The 15,127-nt window shown below is 32.2% G+C and overlaps 1 protein-coding gene across 1 annotated transcript in view; it reads right to left on the bottom strand.

The window, feature by feature from the left end:
* LOC149488531 (suppressor of lurcher protein 1-like) overlaps positions 1-15,127 on the bottom strand; it is a gene marked incomplete at its 5' end in the record, with an annotated part of 132,468 nt that overhangs the window by 9,483 nt on the left and 107,858 nt on the right. The gene's annotated exons all lie outside the window — the stretch shown is intronic.

Below are 15,127 nucleotides of genomic sequence, written 5' to 3'. Positions count from 1 at the left end.
ATAATATACAAGTTCTAGGAGGAGGATAAGCTTAACTTTGGGGGAAACAGAAAGCAGAATTTTCAATTAGAGATGAGGTATCGCAATTCGGAAAATGGTATATACCTAATACTAACTACTAAAATGAATTACGCTTAAATTTTTTTTACAACTTGTGCGCAATGAAAATCATTTCATTTATTTTGCTACCTAATGCGCTAAGCCCCTTGTTAAAATTCTAACTACTAAACTTTAAAGTCTCATAAAAGAATACGTAAAATGTTATGGCGAAAAGAATTATTCAGTAAAAACATTCGTAGGCCACACGAGGCTCGTATATGTAAAACAAATATTGCTCATAACAGTTGGACTACCTTTATTGTACCTATCGTGTTTTGCGCTTTAAATTTTGAATGACTGCTACAAACTGGAACGCTTGTGTGGAGAACAGATTAATAATTTACTCAGGATAGAATTCCGCAGTTAGAGTAAGCACGTATATTAATATTCTGGCAATATCAATAGAGGCCGTATAATATTATAATAATATTTAATGACGGTATGAGCTGTAATAGAGATATCTAGAGCTGGATAACTTACAACTCGGCTTACAGATTATTATAACTTGTCGTTACCGGGATATAGGATTTGGTATCCGTATCATATACATATACAGGAGTTAATCTGGCATGTACCTATGGAGTTATCTAGACACATTGTACCTACGAATATCAGTGTTTATGTTATTCCGACTGCTAAACATTATTTATCTATATAAACCTGATTTATAGAAGCAAGTGATACATACACATTGGACTTTTATCTTATTAAAAGCTAATAAATAAATATGGAATATTTTAACAATCTCATTTAATTCACCTAAATATAAAAATCTTAATGTTAAAATATAATATAACCCTCGACACCACGACACATCTATGAGACTTAGGTATAATTATGTTTAAAAATTATAAAAATGTATTTATTTCTCATACAAAGTAATTTATCGATAGTTAAAAATGACAATCCGATTTTCAGCATCCTTGATGAATATGCTCAGCGGGAAGTAGTTTAAAAACTCGATATTCTTTGCAATGGAAATCCAATCGCACTTTGAAATTTCCAGGTTATTGCCTACGGGCACATTTTATTCGATGCCAAAGGCAAATATTCCACTACGTTGTATTAAAAATTCATTTTTGAATCCACTCATCACCTACCTTGCATATTTATTAAACTTGAATTCCTAATCTGAAACACTTTTTAGTTTTTTGAAAATACATTTTGAGATCACCTAGATTTACGTCACAAATAGACAACCTACGTAGACATTAGTAGGTAGGTATTATCAAGTAGATATTATATTATTTTATTAGATTATGAATTTTCAATTTTCATAATTGTAGGCTAAGTAAACTAAGTAACAACTAGTTTAATCGAGCAAGTTGGAACTGAAAAAGATAAAAAACAAGTAGGTAATCCTGCATGTTAAAATGTATATTTTTAATTATACACGAGCATGTGTGATGAAATAATTAAAATGTACGTAACCGTACCATGTTTTTATACTCTTCCCTGAAAGGTGGAAATTTAAATAGAAGGAAGTACCTAATTTAAAAGTCTGTTAAAAATTGCACTGAATTTTAACTGGGATGACGCGCCAGAGTATAAAGATAGATGAAAACATTTTCACAGCTGTTTTACGAGGTGTCAGATGGACTTTAGTAATTCATGACCGCTCTCCCGACCCCCAGTTAATTATGTGTCGCGTGGAGTGACTTTCAAATTGGATTACTTGCACTATTACAAACAGGCTCACATAAAATTGCCGATAGTTTATAATATTCCATGTATAATTTAAGGGCTTTTAGTGTCCAATAGACTTTCCCCGCGCTGTAATTCGATATTAAGTTGGTAGATGTAAGAGCAGTATTTTAGAGGCCATGTGCTTGTTCATAGTGCGTACATAGCTGATGCTATAAGTTTAAAAAAATACTTATATCTTATTTAGTATATAAAAATATAAAAAAATTGAAAATATTTGTTGTACCTAGTATCGTATTTAGGTTGTGTGGTTGTCGTATGTAGATATCAGGGCGGAATACATAATCTATAATAATACCTATTTTATATAATATGAGACATTTAAATAAATTATTAAGTAAGCTCGTCTCAGCAAATCCTTGACTTTAAAACCTAGTGAAGGCCTTGTTTTATTACTTACTAGCCTCTCCGCGCGGTTTCACCCCCGTGGCTCCTCTCCTGTTGGTCGTAGCGTGATGGTATATAGCCTATAGCCTTCCTCGATAAATGAGCTATCTAACACCGAAAGAATTTTTCAAATCGGACCAGTAGTTTCCGAGATTAGCGCGTTCAAACAAACAAACAAACAAACAAACAAACAAACAAACTCTTCAGCTTTATAATATTAGTATAGATACGTTTCAAATCAAATAGGTTTATAGTTTTCGAGTCATTTTAATAATAAATACTCTACCTCAAAAGATCTTCGAATATTTCAACAAGTAAGACAAAACTTAGTAGCGCACAGTTCATTAATTATTTATACCCATTCAAATATTTTCTCACTGCAATGTCCACAATCAGAAACTTTTCTTACAAGTTAAAACTAACTTTTCTACTATCTTAGTTTGTTCTTGTACAACAGATCAAAACTACCAACTTTCTCGTATATTTTTTGTACCTTCGTTCGTTTTTACACAAAAAATTTTATATTTTTTATTTGATTATTTATAGCATCGGAAATCCATAGATATCAGTAAATAAAGTGAGGATCCAGTAACGGTAGATGTAAAGCTTAGATTTGAAGGGAATTCGGATACTGTTTACATATTGCAGGTACCTATCTAGTATTTTATATCTTTATGTACTTATCTCCTATAAAAAATGATAAGAAAGTAGGTTTCTTGGAAATTTTCCAAGGTCTAATCAAATTCATTCAGGTAGGTAATAAAATAATGAAGAATTCTCAAAATTAATTCTTAAGGAGCCTTTTTACCGATACTTGACCGGTTTAATATTCAAGATTTTTGACAGAAAAGGTCTGACGATTAATCCTTAAAATTTTGCAAGGAGCAAGTTCTTGAGATTGGAGCATGATCAATAATTGATCACCAATGAGACAAAATTTACATTCAAGGGAATGATTCGGATAATAAAGTATATTTTACAATATTCAAGAAGGAAATCTCGACCGTTAAAATTTATATTTGCTGCATTATTTTAGTTTGGTTTGTAGGTATCCTTTGAATTATTTTTTTTCTTTTCTTCAGTAAATTCTATTGACAAGTCATCAAGAGAGGACATAAAAGCTTTATTTGCTTAAAAAATATTGCAAAAATGTATTGCTTGTATAATTACCGCGGTCTCTATCATTCTTCATAATTTTAATTATCAAAAGCGTAGACGCTGTTCTTTTAAAAATATTAGTGTCTTTTTCACGACGAATTTCACACAAAGTACGTGAGCTGCAACGGACGTCGTTTCTACACGGACGCTTGTTTTTTTACTTATTGGCTTCCAAGAGAGCTCCGTCGAAATTCGGAAAGCTTTTAAGCTTGCAAATTAAAGTACTCGCTGGCTTACCTTGAGGAAATTTTAATAAAAGTGTCGAATGTAACGTAGATGGAAATTATGCGAATAAAGAAGCTCCGGGCCGTCGCGTTGTTTTGAGGAAATTGGATGACTTGACAGCTCGAAGCGAGAACGTTGGTCGCTTTTAAAATGCCCCGTTTTTTCTCTTGAGATATCATGTTACATAAAAATGAGGATGAAGTTGAATCTGGAGTCATTCCAACGTTTTATATTTGTTTTATTAGAACTAGAGTAATTTATATTAATTTAAAATAAGTAAATTTTAATTAAAATAAATCTCAATAATAATCAAAATACACAGTTATCTTGTTTTTTTCAGCATTTTATTTAACAGGATAAAAAATACACTGTGTAATGAACACGGGAAAAGTGTACAGTAAGGCTTAGTATGGCGTAAAAAATTACTTCAATTTGTTATGAAATAAAAACAAAAGTAGTTGTTCAACGATGACTGTATTTAGAGATTTCTTATCCGTTTCAGAGATTAGACCCGATTTATTTAACTCGTCTCTTAAGATTCCAGCGGATACTGAGGATTTAAAAAGGAATATTTTACTTGCAGATAAATCTTTTGTAGAAACATTTAAGTAGGTCAAGACCTGTTGAATTCTAAATGGTTTTCGAGAAAATAAAATTTCTTCGCGAAAGGATAATTACGTTTCAAAGCAAGTGGGTATGTTTTTACATTTGCAATCAATTTCACTTGAACTGTGGCGAAATAATTAGGAATAAGGGTGTTATTAGCTTAATAACTGTTTAATTCGTTGACAAAACAGCATCAAAGCTTTAATTCTGTTATTCCCTGCATCATCTTTTTGTAACTTTTTTAGGGAACTCTAAAGGGTTACATCACAGTCTTTGTACTAACAAGGTACTAGGAATATTTCACTTCTGTTGTATCTGTGTATACTTCCTCGTAAATTGGGTCAGGCTTGCATTGCTGTGGTCGATTTTCTTTCATTATGGTTACTTAGCCGGGCTGGTTTGAAACAAACGTGACAAAACACCCATAAGTTACGAATTTTGAACATTCCAACTTCCATGTACCCGGATAAAGCGGTTCGGATCGAAATTCTATTCGAACCGCAAGGGACTGGAACATGCTTCCTGAATCTGTGATCCCCGACGAATATGGAGTTCTTCAAGAGAAGAGTTAATAGGTACCTTCTTGGTAAGCGCGGTCCATCTTGGGCAATATCTCAGCTTACCATCAGGCGAGATCGTAATGAAGTGCTTTCCTATCGCACAATAAAAAATCTTAATCGTCACGACAAGACTAAAAGTGGCTGGTATCGTCTTCTATTCTCGCCTTAGGCGTATTTGTAGGTCATTTTAGGGAAGGATTATCGCAATAGCAGCCAGTTTGGAATTGTGCCCGGATAATGGCTTAGATTTGCACTCTTTAACATGGCTCTTAAAAATAGCTAAATGGTCTTTGTATTCACCACTATTTAGGAGATAGGTAGGTTTTATACCTACTACCTTACTAATATGGTAAGGATGATGTCAAAATATTAGATAGTGAAAATCTACCTGTATTAATACTACATTTAGTACAAATTGAAGCTTTTCAACAACAATTTGAATTAACCCGCAACTAATTAATCTTGGATTGTTCAGAGCAATTCGAGGCTTCATCATTGTTCTGATATATAATTTACTAATTACAATTATTAATGTAAACATTAATTAATTGTCGCCTTTTGTACTTCCCCTTTACTATTATGATAATGTTCTGTAGCGATTAATCATAGAAATTGTTTTTACTGCTATAAAAATTTAACTTTTATACATTTTGCAATAATCTAAGATATAAATAGTTTGATTTTATTGTATAATAGATGTGTCTATGTCTGAAAACATAAAAGAATAACTAGCTATACCTACTAAGAAAAATGTGCTAATTTCATAATTTGTTACGAGGCCGCCAAAAGCCTTACTTTAATTTTATCAAAGTGACAAAATTGCTTATTTCCATGAAAATACGGCCATAAAATGTTAGTAAGGAGCTTTATCTAGCTTGCGAGATATCTATGTTAGGTTATACTTGTCTTGCTGTTTGGCAACGATTCACTTGTTAGCGGTTGCGTAATTAACAGGGATTTATTTGGCTCATTTTTAATTGCAAATACGAGATAAAATTCTACTCACATTAACTAGATAAAAGTGTGGTTGGGAAATTTTAAACATTATAATAATATAGTAACTAGAGTCTGAAAATCCTCGTTTACGCTGGGCCGGACACGTTGCACGTATGGACGACAGCAGGGCTCCTCTGCGTCTGCTCGATGGAAAACCAGATGGACGTAGAAATCGAGGAAGACCAAAGCTCCGTTGGTTGGATGGTGTGGAAAAGGACTTGGAAGCGATAGATGTGAAGAATTGGAGAGCCCGGGCAAGGGATCGAGGGGTCTGGAAGAAAGTACTGGACCAGGCCAGGGCCCACTCGCGGCTGTAGAGCCTCAGATAGGATAGGATAGAGTCTGAAAATAATAATGGGTCATTGACACATTGAATTTATTCAATCAATTAATAATTATCGATTATTATTATCAACGGAGCCTTTTCAAGTAATACGAGTAATGAGTATTTACAAGACTTTGATAATGTGTGATTTTTGTTAATAGTTACCTAAATTTCAGTATACACACACAGTAAATATTATACAAATAATTTTAAAAAATAAGAAAGATCTGTTCATTTAAAGATGTTCAATGCAATAACAAAACAATTCTCTCAGTAAGCAATCTCAGCGGACTGAATAATATTTCTTAATTATAAATCAATAAATGTGACATCTATCTCCCCGACTACGAGCTTCGCTTTTAAAGCAATGACTAATTGTAGTCTTTAGCTTTAGAAAAACGGGTAGATTCACTATGAAATAAAGAAATGTATAGAATCAATTAAAGTGAAAGCCTTAGGCAATTATCTTAAAGAGATTTATGTTATACATTATTTAAACCACTGTATATTTGTATACCTATGTTATGGTGTTAAGTTTTGAGTATTTGAAAGATTAAAAGATGTACTATATACAAATCTATAAGAAACGTTTATAACAATGCCTTTTCATATCAAATCAATATAGATAGCTAGATCTTAATACTCTCTTAAGTACTTAAAGCAGACTAACAATACTTTACCATACTCAGGCACTTTTTCCAAAGCCACGATTCTCCTACGTATTCACTAGGTTACTGAATAGGTAACCTAAATTTGGTTATGTTCTGGCACTGGCACGGGGAAAAACTAAGTAATGGATGAGTTTAATATCCTGCATTTAAATAGTTGAAAGCAATCTGCTTTCCAATATTAATGTTCCGTTTTCTTTGAGTATAGAACTCTACAAAGTTAAATGCAACCGTCTAAAAGTTGTGAGGTCACGTATCTTGCCGGCGATCAGGAACTTTTTTATTAACGGGAGATTACGTTTGTTGGTTTTAGAACTAGTTGAAATGCAATTGTAAGTAATATTTTTAAGTGGATAATGTTTTGAACTGTATTGCAACGACGCGGACGGCAACCAGGCGGTCAGGCGGGTCGAAACATGAAGATGAAGACTTCAAAGAATTTAGTTAGTAATTAATTAACATATAATTTCAATTAATTATTAAATATCAATTTCAATTTTGACTTAAGATTTAATTAAAATGTATATTAGTAGAGTTGACTTGGTAAATTTTTGAAGCAGGCAGATGACTTCGCTCATAATATTTACTACTAGCGGTCCGCCCCGGCTTCGCCCGTGGTACATATTTCGCAATAAAAGGTAGCCTATGTTCAGGGTCTAAAGATTGTCTGTGCTAAATTTCATCAAAATCGGTCCAGTAGTTTATGCGTGAAAACCATACATACATAATTACAAACCTTTCCTCTCTATAATATTAGTATAGATAAGCACTTACTAAAATTTTTTGCTGTAATTGTTTATATTAATTCATAGCAATCATATTTCAATTATTAAAAGAAACTTATGTAAGTCGTGTCAGTAAGTAGGTTTAGTGAAAAACTTTAAAGAGTTATTGTACTTTATGAGTGCCGAGTCGTAAAGACTGAAGTAATGCAGAAATTTTGAAGGAAACTATTCTCCTTTCAGTTTAATTAAACATTTGAAGTAGTTGAAAAGCTGACATGTATTTTCATTCATTTAGGTATACTTGATATGTTCGAAAAAGGTAGGTAGGTATGTGTTAGATACGAGTATTACATGATAACACAAAATAATTATTATTTGAAATAATTAAATTACAATATTATCAAAATATGCTTTGAAAGATGCATAAAAATCTTCGGTTATAATGACTGTTCTTCAAGTCATCAGAAATCATGCCAATTATTCATATAAATCATATCATTCGTTAACAACGTTATTCCCAACGAAATTCCAAAATTTATCGCTAAATAAAACTGCAAAAATCCGTACAAATTTTTATTTATAGAATTATGAGGTAAACATACAAATTTTCGCAGACACGAATTATAGCGAATTAATTCATTAAATATGTAATTTTCCGGCACAAGCAATGTCATAATTAACGAAGGCTTGGGACCGATCCATGCATTAGTAAACAGCCCCCCTAGTCAAGTGGCTTTCTGTTAGCGTAGCGTTCAATAGAACAGACTACGAATGTATACAGCTTACGTCAATCTCATACATTCGTAGTCTATTCTATTGAACGCTACGCTAACAGAAAGCCACTTGACTAGGGGGGCAGAACCCACAGCGGCTTGTAAACTATGGACTTCGCGTAAAAGTTGTTACAGTTTGACTGGAATGTTCTACGTGAATTGTGGTTATTTGTCTTCGAACAGCTAGTTGAATGCAGTTTGCCTTTGCACTGGACTTGCTAACTGCTGAAACCTTAGCTTAGCGAGTAGAGACACTGTTTACTGGGTACTTTGAAAAAGCTTCTATTGGAAACAAATACGAAGGCTGTATTGTAAAATAAAACGTACCCCGATATTCAGACAGTAATGTTTAATTGTTTACGCTTTAGTTCTTTCGCAAGGTACTTATTGCAATGAAAAAAAAAATCAAATTGTATTATAATGCTAAGTCAATGTAGCAAAAGTATGTAGCAAAATATTATGGTGGAAAATAAACGATTTATTTATTTATTTATTTAATGTAGAGTAGGTATCCAATAAGTTCTTAGTTATTTACGCTATTTCTTGTTTATTTCTAATCATATGCTTTACGCAGTTTCCATCACTACTTTTTATTCAATATGGTAAATGATAACATGTACAACATATCGTAACAATATACCTATTTCAAATAAATTGAACTAGCAAATAGTCCAGACCTGAATTGCTCAGGTAAATGTGTGAAAGACAAGGGCAGGATTTGTGACCGTCCTGTATTTGAGGGCAAAAGTTTATCGCCGTAAACCTCGTATGTAGGTTAAAGTTGAACCTCTGGAACATTCCGTCTTGTTTCCGATATTTTAAGAGTGCCTATGCAATGATTTATAGGCAATAACTTTTCTATGATGTAAATCCGACTAAAATATTGCAATGTTTTGCAAAAATTTTGCACTACAACGAAAAATACAAAATGTATTTTAGAATAAACGTAGAAGCAGGTTAATTAATTAAAATGTACATTTCCGTAAGATCTCGTAAAGTTTAAGCAGCTTAAAGTAATTAGATAAATAAAATAAGTTACTGCGAGTAACTTATTTTAAGTAAAATAAATGCAAGTCAAGTTTGAAGCTCTCAAACTGCGTTATTACTTAAAAGTAAATAAAAGTAGATAAAGTTTTAAAATGGCGTAAATATTTTGAATGATCTCAGGTAAGAACTAAGACTTTATTCGTTAAGACATTATAACAATACCTTGAAATGAGACCTAAGATAATTATTTATTATACCCTGTCTTTTGCATTGATTAAATAGAATAAAAATATAATTATACATATTATGTTAAGTTTAATAGGAAGTTTTATTTCAATTTAACATATTAGAACACGAAAAAACTATATCCATTTCAAACCGGCTTTAACCAAAATTTCGTCATGCACTGCAGGCTATCTCTTTTAGGCTCACAAAGAGGTGTTATTCCACATTTTTAACAGGACTATTCTATTCCTAGTTCGCTTTTGTGTGTGACTAATTGATTCCTTTCCATCATATTTGTTACTAGCTATAATGCCCTGCGGTTTACCCGCATTGCTCCGCTCCTATTGATCTTAGCGTGATGATATAGTCTATAGCCTTCCTCGATAAATGGGCTATCTAGCACCGAAATAATTTTTCAAATGGGACCAGTAGTTCTTGATATTAGCGCGTTCAAACAAACAACAAACTCTTCAGCTCTATTATATTATTATATTTTATGTATAGATGTAGATAAAGTACTATGAAACAATATAGTAATTTACATGTCTTTTTTCAAAGGAATATTTCAACTTTGTGCTTAAAATTCCACTAAGTCTTTTATAAGAGTACTAGCGGTCCGCCCCGGCTTCGCTCGTGGTACCTACATGTTTAAACTATCCTATCTCTCAAGTTGGATCGAACTGCACATGGTGTGCGAATTTTATTATAATCGGTTAAGTGGTTTAGGAGTCCATTGAGGACAAACATTGTGACACGAGATTTATATATATTAAGATAGGCGGCAATCTCTGAAATAAGTGACTTATAAAAAACATGAAACATAGCAAAACTTATACTATGTATAATGTATATCTTTGTGTGTGAGTGTTGTTATGTTATGTTTCGCGTGAATGCCAGTATTCCATTAGTACCTAAGGCAAAGCTTTTAGCATCTTTTCGAATATAACATTGCTCATTAAAATTGTACCTCAACCAAACTTAAAACTGCTCTTGAGTTGAACACTAGAACTTATTTTGAATAAAAATATACTAGAGATCGTATGTAATGTTTGTAGGTCAAAGTCATATATTTACCAAATTGTTATGAACGTGGAATTTCAAAACTTGCGGATGCAGTGAAATAAATTAGTCGGTAAACCGACTAATTTACTAACAGATAAATCTGTTAGTAACTACTTAGAATTTAATACAAGCTATTCTTAAGCTACTATGGTAGGTAAAATAGACTCCAACTCTAATTAAAATTCTGATAAGGTAATCAATTATGGTTCTGTAGTATTACGTATATTTTTAAATAATTAATTCGTTGGATTAACTTAAAAAAAATTGTGCGTGTACTAGTGTACACACGTAAGAAGTGAAACATCTTTATGACCTTATTTTTCAAAAAATAATTGACTATATGCAACTTTACAGAAATACGTCGAATCAAATATGGCGCGTAACGGAAAAATGTCACGCGTAACGAAAAAATGTTACACTATTTTTTTTTCCAACCCCGATAAAGAAGTTTCACTTCAATAAGTCCATAATATGTACGGAACTGTGGGAAAATACTTATGATTGTTACACAGGTTGTTAGTAGATGCTATTTTCATCAGCACTGAATATAATGCATGTATAGCGCATTAATTTGTGATGGAAATTGGTTTTCAGGAAATATTAATATCTCTACTATAGGAATTTCTATAATGATGCTTCGATGCTGTTCGCTTAGTGTCTATTTTATAACATTGGTGCATAAAACAGTGTCTACGCTACAAAAAATAATGTATCATCTAATGTTACAGTAAGAATTTTTTTATGTACATTATAATATTTCAATAGCAGATGCATTTTTCTTTAAAGCTTTAGATATTAATTTGTATTTGATTTAAATATATTCATTTAATAGATGTATGATATTGTTACAGCTTTGTCGTGTATTTTAGATACTATGTCCAACATGCATTTTCATCATATTTTATATTATAGAGACGTGGTGATACTCAAATAAATAAACTAAACAGTGTAACATTTTTTTGTGGATTGATAATAAAATATACGTTTATATTGTTATTTTTGTCTGGAATTTGTTTTTGACTATTTTTGTTAGGAAATATGTTTTTGTGCGAACTGTGAAGGTTACAAGGTTTTTTCTTACCGTATTTCACTGTATTTCAATCAGAGAAGGATCGAACATAATATTATGATTGAATTTGTAGTAAAATCACATCTTTTGTTTTCTGTATAAGAGAGCGTTGATCAGAGTATCAAGGTGTTTTTTATACGACGTAAATAATAAAATCCTCTCACGCTAAGAAAATGGATAGACTTAGCACCAAATAATAACGACGAATGGTCTTATTTATGAAAACCTGTATTACAAATCCCTGAAGTGATGTTTACTTATGTTTGTTATTATTACCACTAATATTACATATACGCACTGATTAAAAAGCTGATATTATGAGCAGTTACTACTTATAATTACCTGTAAGTTTTTAGTAACCGTTTATCGTTTATTTTTTCAATTTCTACTCTTTTCTGTTCTTTAAATTATTAGCTTGATGAAATATTACCTAGCTTTGCACTTTATGAAGTTATTATTTGTTAATATGTTTGTTACATATCTATAGTATGCATATATTTCAGGGTACTAGTAAGAAGCTGCACATTCAAGTAGCTACTGCAATAAACTGGCTCTACATGTTTCCTCATATCTTCAGATAAGTTTAAAATTATGCAGTTATATTTATATCGAATAAATTCCAAATGTTGTTTAAAGTTAACAAGGTTAAGAATTGTATGGGCGGAGTTTCGTTTTCGGTAAGTTTTGTTTAGAATTCATTATGTGGATGTACATTGTTTGTCTGTTTGTTTGCAAACCCAGAACTCTGATTTGTTTAACATATATTAGATACGCTATCAGAATTTTCAGAACATAAGATTGTTAAGATAAACTTAAATTTTGTTTTTATAATTATTAAATTCGATTTAAACTCTATCTATATCTGTTTAGTTATTTAGTACCTAAATAAGCAATATAAGGTTCTAATTACTAGAAAAATATAAGTCAAATATATAAATCGCATGCTTTAAAATAATGTATTACATAATAGATCCCATGAAACAAACTATTCGGCCTAATATTATACTAGTATTTCGTCAACAAGACCTTATTTAATAGTATTTCGCTACAGTTTCGATTAAATTAAATATCGGCTATACGTTGAAGTTGCATTTTCTTGGTTGCGGTCAATTTTAAAGCCTGATATAGTAAATGGTTTTCCTACCAAAAAGAGTTCTAATCAAATAGTGGATTATAAAAATTTTTGACTCGTTGACCGTTGTTGAGTGTCATATTGTATACCTATCTCTAGTAAATTAGAGGTGCTGTAATAAAGTATGTATGTGATAGTGCTAGGGGCTAGAGATCCACCATATGAGTTAATTAAAGTTTTATGAAAACTGCCACGGGTGGGCCCATTCTAGAATGATGAATAGGTGTCTACGCTGCGTTATGTGAAATCAGCCAGCGTTTCTTTAAAAACATTCTTAACGTATATGTATGTTGTGGATTCATTAGGAAAATGTACGTCCAAGATTTCCTTGAGTTTATATGAAAATAGTTATAGTTGTTATAAAGTTTTTGCTCGCTAATAACAGACAATTAGGGAGTAATTCCGTTCTAAGTTCTCTTGTATATAAGAAAATTTTTAATTTTCATTTTATAATTAGTAAGTTTTAAGTTTCTTTATTTTTATAATATCTTCTTCGCAGACTTCGCTCGCTCAAATTTCATAATTCGCTAAAAAAAATATGCGTGAAGGATATAATATAGGCTGTATAGTGTAAACGACAGTCCTTATTACCGAATTTTATTCATCGCGGTCAATATGGTTTGTAACTAGTCAAACACGACAAAACTGAAGTGGGCTCTCTATTCCATCATTTTCATTGTTTGATGGGACGGAAAACCTATACAACCGGACAAAAATCAGGCGCAGAACCGACAGCTTAATGCTGGCGTTAAGCTCTCTTTCTCTCTCCGTATATATAAAATGCGACTCAATTCCATTGTTGGACCACGTTGGGCTATAGTCTATACTTATATTTTAAAGAGGAAAACGTTGATTTCAATAAAAAAGCACTCTATAATTTTTTTACCATTAGAAATCTACATCTTTTCAAGGAACACAGACTCCTTTTTATTCCAGGTCAAATTGGGAAAAGCCGGGGCAAGCGGCTAGTGTATATATTATAACATTTTCATTAAAAGTATTAATAGAGCTTGGGAGATACATAATATTAAGTCAACCTTTGATATCTAAGAGGACTATTTTATTATGCAGCTATATTGCAGATTTCAAACAATATAAAGTCGACGAGTACTTCAATTTCGATGCAAACGGTAGCATGCCAATCCCAAGTCTGGATATTGTCTTCCGTTTTGAAAAGCGTAGCCTTTAAAAGCAAGAACATTTTATATGAAGCGTTTCGAAGATTCTTTTGATAACAGATATTAAATTATCATACTCGATGGTCTTCTCTTAGTCAATGCGCTTATGAAACTGGGCTTTTATTGAAATTTATTTTCAATACTATATTATGAAAAAGGAAGGTATGTACATGTTTTAACTTTTATCAGATAAGAACGCTAAACTACTTAGTATGGGAAAATTAATTTATTCAGATCGAATAATTCGTGTAGTTTTGAAAGTTGCTACAGTTATTCCTAAAGATGTCCAGATGAATATACTAAAAGCCCCCGAGAGAGGGACACAAGCCGGCGGCGGGGGAGGGGGGGAAAGGTCTCTTTTTCAAGGTTTTTGCTTGTAACTCGAAATTTTTTTCATAATATCTCTTTAGTGACTTCTACATTAATTATCTACATTAAATTTCCTATAAATTACGTCTCAACATTTTTACTGTACGATCAATACTTTAGGAGATACAGAGTATTAAAGGTAAGAAAAATAAGAAACAACATAGTTTTACAAATTTTAATTATAAAAAGAAATAACATCGTTTTTTGCACGAGTATGCCGACTTATTAGTCAAATTGTGTTTCATCTTCGTCATCTTTATCACTAACATCGATAGGGGGTCCATTAGTACAAGCTCCTAGGCAGCCGTTACAGATAAGACTACACATAATGCCCGCTTTTCGGCAACTGCATTTTCCTGAACATCCACTTTTACATCGGCAAAAAATTGAATTTAACAACGCTTCAGGAGCAGGAGGATCCAAGGACGTGATTGGTTCTAAGTATCCATCGACTCTTCGCTTCCAACCCCATATTTCAGGAGGCAGTTGGTTCCCAAGCCACTCCTGTACTTGATGGAATACTCTGTAGGCGTGATATTTTGCTGACCCTTTGGTAGGGGGGGGATTAAAATTTGTAAAACTATGTTGTTTCTTATTTTTCTTACCTTTAATACTCTGTATCTCCTAAAGTATTGATCGTACAGTAAAAATGTTGAGACGTAATTTATAGGAAATTTAATGTAGATAATTAATGTAGAAGTCACTAAAGAGATATTATGAAAAAAATTTCGAGTTACAAGCAAAAACCTTGAAAAAGAGACCTTTCCCCCCCTCCCCCGCCGCCGGCTTGTGTCCCTCTCTCGGGGGCTTTTAGTATATTCATCGGGACACCTTTAGGAATAACTGTAGTAACTTTCAAAACTACACGAATTATTCGAT

The sequence above is a fragment of the Colias philodice genome, chromosome 5, assembly GCF_061535455.1.
Source record: "Colias philodice isolate Cphi_HAF_F1 chromosome 5, ilColPhil1 Martin Lab GWU primary, whole genome shotgun sequence".
Taxonomy (NCBI): Eukaryota; Metazoa; Arthropoda; class Insecta; order Lepidoptera; family Pieridae; genus Colias; species Colias philodice.
The sequence above is the reverse complement of the archived record's forward strand: the minus strand, read 5'-3'. Positions and strand labels throughout refer to the sequence as shown.